This window comes from Trachymyrmex cornetzi, unplaced genomic scaffold (genome assembly GCF_001594075.2).
Source record: "Trachymyrmex cornetzi isolate Tcor2-1 unplaced genomic scaffold, Tcor1.1 scaffold1121, whole genome shotgun sequence".
NCBI classification, from domain to species: Eukaryota; Metazoa; Arthropoda; class Insecta; order Hymenoptera; family Formicidae; genus Trachymyrmex; species Trachymyrmex cornetzi.
Genome location: NW_017295678.1, coordinates 379,511 through 386,672, shown reverse-complemented (window position 1 = coordinate 386,672; position 7,162 = coordinate 379,511).

Sequence of the window (7,162 nt, the reverse complement as noted above, 5' to 3'; positions counted from 1 at the left end):
TCCTCGTTCGATGAAAATTTCTGTCCTTCGAGCCAAACTTTGAGCCTAGGAAACAGAAAAAAGTTGCTGGGGGCCAGATCTGGTGAATACAGTGGATGGTCAATTAATTCGAACCGCAATTCGTGAATTTTTGCCAAATTTTTGCCATAGCGACCGCCGAAGTGTGAGACGGTGCGTTATCTTGATGGAACAACATTTTCTTCTTTTTCAAATGCGGTCGTTTTTTTTCAATTTCTGCCTTCAACTTGTCAAGCAATGATGCGTAGTACGTCCCTGTTATTGTTTTACCTTTTTCAAAATAGTCCATCAACACAATTTCATGACTGTCCCAAAAAACAGTCGCCATCACCTTTCCCGCCGATAAAACCGTCTTCGCTTTCTTCGGAGCAGGTTCACCCTTCGCAGTCCACTGTTTTGATTGTTCTTTCGTTTCAGGAGTGAAGTGGTGGACCCAAGTTTCATCAACCGTTATTAATCGACGCAAAAAATCCGACTCGTTTCGCTTAAACCGCTCCAACAGGGCCTTAGAAATGTTCATTCGAATGCGTTTTTGATCCAGAGTGAACAAGCGCGGCACCCAACGCGCGGTTAACTTACGCATGTCTAATTCTTCAGTCAATATATGACAAACACGTTCTTTTGATATGCCAATAGCCTCTGCTATCTCCCTAATCTTAATTCGACGGTTGTCCATTATCATTTGATGAATTTCTTCGATGTTATCGATGGTGGTCGCAGGTGTTGGCCGTCCCGAACTCTTATCATCAGCTAAGCTGGTACGACCACGTTTAAATTCAGCTACTCATCTTTTCACGGTGGCAAATGGTGAGGCAGAGTCCTCGTAAACAGCAACTCGGCTTTAATTTGCGTAGACGTATTGTCTTTCAAATGCAAGAATTTAATTATAGCACGATATTCAATTTTTTCTATTTTTACAAAATGACGACACAAATGATTGTCAAACAAGAACTGACCGTCCAAAGTGGCCACAATTGTCACAGATATCTTTCGTAAGTATCACGATTATAATACCAGAATGGCTTTGACGAGTAACGCCATCTTCTTGATGAGGCTCAAAACTTTTCAAACGACCCTCGTATAACGTGACATAATCTTGAATACATAATGTACTTATATTAAGAAGCTGAGATTTTTATCATTCATTTTAAATATTTATAATACATTTCCATACATTTTTATTAGAGCACAGATTTAAAAAATAGGTACTACTATTTATTAAAATAACTTATGATAAATGTAGTAAATCGTCTACAAATTTGTGGTATTATTTTTAAATATGATTTAGATTAATCTATAGTTTCTTCATAATTTTGTTATTATGTTGAAATATCACTTATACATCATTAATTGCAAATTATAAAAATATTTTTCAAATTATTATATATTACTATGCAATAATATTATAATATTGCTTAAAAAAGCTGCAAGAGACAAAAATCATTTATTTTCTTCTCATAAAGTTCTGAGAATTTTTTCAGAATTTTTTATCAACTTTTTAGTACTGCGTTTTCTTATTTTTACCAACACGAGAAAATACAGTATTAAAAAATTCTAAAAAAATTCTGGAAAAATTCTCAGAACTTTATGAGAAGAAAATAAATGATTTTTATCTCTTGTAGATTTTCTATAAAGTATTTGAGTAAAAAATTATTCAAGACCTGTTATAGCCGCAGCTATAACCATTATAATAAAATAAGAATGAGGCAACTTAGCAACAGAAATGTAGAAATTAATTGGGAAACTTGGTCATTCCGCAATGGAACTAAATACCTCTGACTTCCGAAAAGTCAGCATACTCATTGCCTACTTTAGTTCAATTGCGAAAGTACAATCTTGCGGAAGCAGCACGCAAATAACGCAAGCTGTTCTTCGCAAGTTGCAGAAAGACGGAAGCTACTGCCCGTCAGATTAAGAAATCAGGTTGCAAGTGTCAGCAATGACCACCTTAAAAATGAGAGCAACCGAAATCTGCTCGAACAGCTGACCGAAGTGCAAGTCAAGTCAGCAGTTCGAGCAAGTATATTAACCGTGACATACTGGAAAAAGAGACAGTCTACTATCAGCTGTTATCCGAGACAACGCCCGTACGCCAACAGCTCACGCGTATAAAATATAAGTCGACCGATTCATAAAGTCAACGCGAACGCGAACTTATCATATAACCAAAATCGGGCCGACGCGAAATCGTAAAGTACATGTCAAGTGGCTAAGTCTTGTAACATATAATATTTAATTGTGATATTGTAAGAATTTACTAAAGTTATTAAAGTTATTAAATTTACTAAAGTTATTAAAGTGTTATTTTGTATTGGGTGGTTTATTTGTGTCCTGGTCCTCAGCGAATCTCCTACCTGTATCCTTCACCCAAGGGTACAACAAAATTGATGGCAGCGTTGGGATTACCAAAAGAAAGGACAAACAGACGGGCTTGCCAAAAACACGGATAACCAGGACGGTTCGTTCCAGAAAAGGACAACCCGTAAGAATTGCCAAACACGGACCATAACGGAGAGAAAACCTAAAGCGAGACACCAGGTATATCAGATTACTCCAAGAATCCAGGCACTGAGGACTACCAACCGAGTAAGCCAATCATACAATCTAAAACACAAAAAACAATTTGCGTATGCTTTGTAAATAAGCAACGTGTTCACACAAGAGAAGCACATTTAAATACGCAAAGAATAAACGCGAATACGAGCTGAAAAGAGACGCTGTGAATCGTCTCATAAGCCCTGAAAAATCAGGCGGACGGACGACAACCGTCAGAAAATAAGAACGTCAGACAGCCAGCACAGCTGACTGATAACGCATACTGGTCATCGTCCTGCTGACATCCGACCGGAGCAGCCAAGCTGAAGGACGTAAAGGAACATCGCTTATCAACGAGACTGTGAGGCATCGACGTCACGAGCGGCCAACACAACGCCGCATCGCTCACCGACGCAGCCGAATCATCACAAACGCTGACATGCAACTCTACATGCTCATCGTAATGTAAGTCAAAGACATTATAACCTACCTGCGAGCGAATAACCTGCGTACAAAAAAATACGTAATTGTGCGAATAAATTAAACACTCCGCGAGTAATAAAACCGCGAGACAAATTTTTAACTTACTAAAAGCGAATGACCGAAAATAGGAATTCGAAACCGCGAGTAAATGATAGTCAAAGCGAATTAACATTACGCGAACCTCCGTCATTAGGAATAGCGGAAGACGTGTTACGCGACATCATTACCAATATAAATAGGGCATTAGATTTTTCGGACAGCGACTCTCAATCGACACCTACTAACGTGACAATAACACGAAACTTCACACTTGACATAAACGACTACAGTCTCCTTGAAAGGAACATGGAAAACTCTCCAATAAACGCTACTCTGGGCGCAACCGCGGAAGAAATTGACACCGGAATAAGACGCTCAAGAGACAACCGTGAGACAGGGTTCACTAGACCAGAAATGGTAGGACCATTAAATGGAGAAGCTACGGCTCTGCAAGAATTATTAAGAGAAATACGAGAATTACGCATGCAATTCGCACAACAGAATAGAAATAGGCAAGGCCTACACATCGGACCAACTCGGGATACTTTCTTCTCACACGATCCAGCTTTAGATCTAACATATGGTCGAACCACACAGGATGTTAGACATTAACTTGGCACATCAGATAATTTCTTAACACTAAAAGAAGCGCGGAATATGATCCCCGAAATTGGCGGATCGTCCAGAAATCGCGTGCGAGAATTCTTAAACGCTAGTACATACGCGATGAAGAATATTCACCCGGCCAATGAAACGACTCTACTAGAAGCCATGCTATGCACTAAATTCAGAGGAAAGGCAATGATGGACTTCCATACGCGCGAAATAGTAAGTTACGAGCAGCTAAAACGGGAAATAGAAAGTGAATATTTGAGTAAGAAAAGTACAGCTCATATACAACTAGAATTTAATTCACTAAAACAAAAGCCGTTGGAAAGCGCACAAAACTTCAGACATCGAGTCGAGAATCTCGCCATGGAACTATATGAGCCCATGGAAGAAGGAAAAAATCATTCTGCAGAACAGCAACGAGTCATATTGGAAAATATAAAGGAGCAAGCGTTATATAACTTTCAAATCGGTCTAAATGATGAAATAAAATTATTAGTACGCGCGCAGCGATATACAAGCTTACAGGAAGCAATCACGGGCGCGAGCGCAGAGGAAAAGGTCAGAGGACCGAGCGCGAAACAACAATATAATCGAAACAAATTCGATAATAATAATCCGCCACGTTCAAATCAAGACGTAGGCATTACTTGCGGAAAAGGGGGTCATCTAAGACGCGACTGTAGGACAAGCAGATACGCAAATAAATTCTTTCTACCGCGAGCCGAGGGACGACCACCGGTTAATACAGTAGATAAATATTGCAACTACTGCAAAAAAGCAGGACATACGCGCAAAGAACGCTGGTCATTAAACGGACGACCAAGAAATGAAGATAAACCACGACGCGAAAAATAAAAGATATTACTCGAAAAATAATGAGGGCCAACGATCAAAATATAAAACAATAAAAAATTCGGATACGCAAAGTAGTGAAGAAGACGAGCCAGACGACTCGAGGAAAAAACGCACCGCAGCAGATTATCGAGTTACACACGTTCGACGTGCCTTATGGGATACCGGGCTGGACTTAATTATATTGTCAGTACAGGAAGCCAAAAAGCATAAAATAAGTTTCTTGTTTGATACCGGAGCAACTATCTCTCTAATTAAATTAAAAACGTTAAAGGGTAAAACTGAAATCGCTGACGGAAAGGTAAAAATTATAGGCATCACGGGACACGCAATGTCTACAATCGGAAAGGCGATTCTTACGATCAAATTATACGACGAAGAAAGCACCCCGTATATGTAGTACGAGACGATGCACCCATGGAATACGATGGAATCTTAGGAACGGATTTCATTCGGCGACACAAGGTCGTAGCAAATTATGATACACGACGCGTATCAATAGGCAAAGCACAATTTAAATTGCAGCCATATATCCGAATAAAATTGAAGCCGCAAAGTGAAACTATAGTACAATGTACCGTTAACAAAAATAAACTAGGTATAACAAAAGCAGAAGAAACGGCTTCAGGGATTTTTATAGGAAGCTGTTTAGTAGCTCCTCAAGATTATATATGTCCTGTAATTATTCTAAACACTACAGAGACCGAGTTAGAAATAATAACACCACAGGTAACGATAGAAACGGATATAAAATACGAAACCGTGAATGAAGTACAATTAAATAAAGTTTCTGAAAATCAAATCTCTCGTGAGGATTTAGTAAAAAATCTTTTGCGAACAGAGCATTTAAATAACGAGGAAAAGAAAACACTTCTTCAAATCTGTTCGGAATATAATGATGTATTCTACTTAGAAGGCGATACATTAACCTGCACTTTTAAAATTGAGTACGAAATAAAAACTAAAGCCAACTCGTCCTGCGTAAATGTCAGACCGTATCGCTTGCCGGAAAAACATAAAATCGAAATAAATAAACAAATACGTGAAATGTTGAATAATGAGATAATAAGGCCGAGCATGAGTCAATGGAATGCACCTCTACTGGTAGTAGAGGTGCATTCCATTCCACCAAAAAAGACGGATGCATCGGGAAAACCGAAATTTTGAATAGTAATAGACTTTCGAAAATTAAATGATCTCACAATAGGAGATTCATTTCTTCTGCCCAACATAATTGATATACTAGATCAGTTGGATAATGCTAAATATTTCACTACGCTAGATCTTGCGTCTGGATACCATTAAATTCAAATGGCAGAGCAAGATAAAAATAAAACAGCGTTCTCAACACCGTATGGGGATTACGAATTCAACAGAATTCGGATTAAAAAATGCGCCAGCAACGTTTCAACGTCTCATGAACTCCGTATTGACTGGATTACAAGGAATTAAATGTCTCGTTTATTTAGATGACATCGTAATCTACGGAGCTAACTTAAAGGAACATAATGATCGACTGATCACTGTTTTAAAACGATTACGCGAAAGTAACTTAAAATTGCAGCCAGACAAATGCGAATTCCTTCGAAAGGAAGTAATTTATTTAGGGCACATTATTACAGAAAACGGAATTTTACCGGACCCTTCCAAGTTAGAGGCTGTAAAAAATTTTCCGACGCCACAGAAAATTAAAGACATACAAGCATTTATAGGACTGGCCGGTTACTATAGAAAATTTATAGAATACTTTTCGCGAATAGCAAAGCCACTCACCAAATTAACTAGAAAAGGTGAAAAATTCAATTGGACCACGGAGCAGCAGAACGCGTTTGATAATCTAAAAATCAAGTTAATAACTGTGACAGTGTTAAAATATCCGGATTTCAGTAAAGAATTTATAGTAACGACGGACGCATCAGACTACGTCATTGGAGCTGTCTTATCGCAAGGCGCGGTAGGTTAAGATCGTCCGATCGCATATGCCAGCCGTGTATTGACGCGAGCCGAGCAAAATTACAGCACCACCGAAAAGGAACTGCTAGCCATCGTATGCTGTTAAACACTTTAGACCATACTTATATGGTATAAAATTTAAAATCATTACTGACCACAGACCGTTAATACGGTTGTTTAATATAACTGATCCGGGGTCGAGACTAATCCGATGGAGATTAAAGCTCGAAGAATACGACTATGAAATAATACATAAGTCGGGAAAATCAAATGCGAATGCAGACGCTCTAAGCAGATACGTAGGCGACATATGTCACATCGACACAGACGCAGTGACAACACACACTAAGGGCGAAGAAGATAACAAGTCCGACAAGGAAGACGAGAAGAAACGTACAGCGAAAACGAAAAGAAGCAAATCCTATATGAATACTACGACGCGCCTTTAGGAGGACATCAAGGGGTTGATCGAATCCTTAAACGCATACAGTTAAAATACACGTGGCCAGGAATAACCATAGATGTAAAAAAATTATATAAGCAAATGCGAACAGTGCCAACGAAATAAATCGTCGCGACGCATACAAGCACCTTTCGTTATCTCTGATACTCTCGAGAAACCATTCGAGAAGTGTGCTCTGGACATAGTGGGACCATTGACCGTCACAGA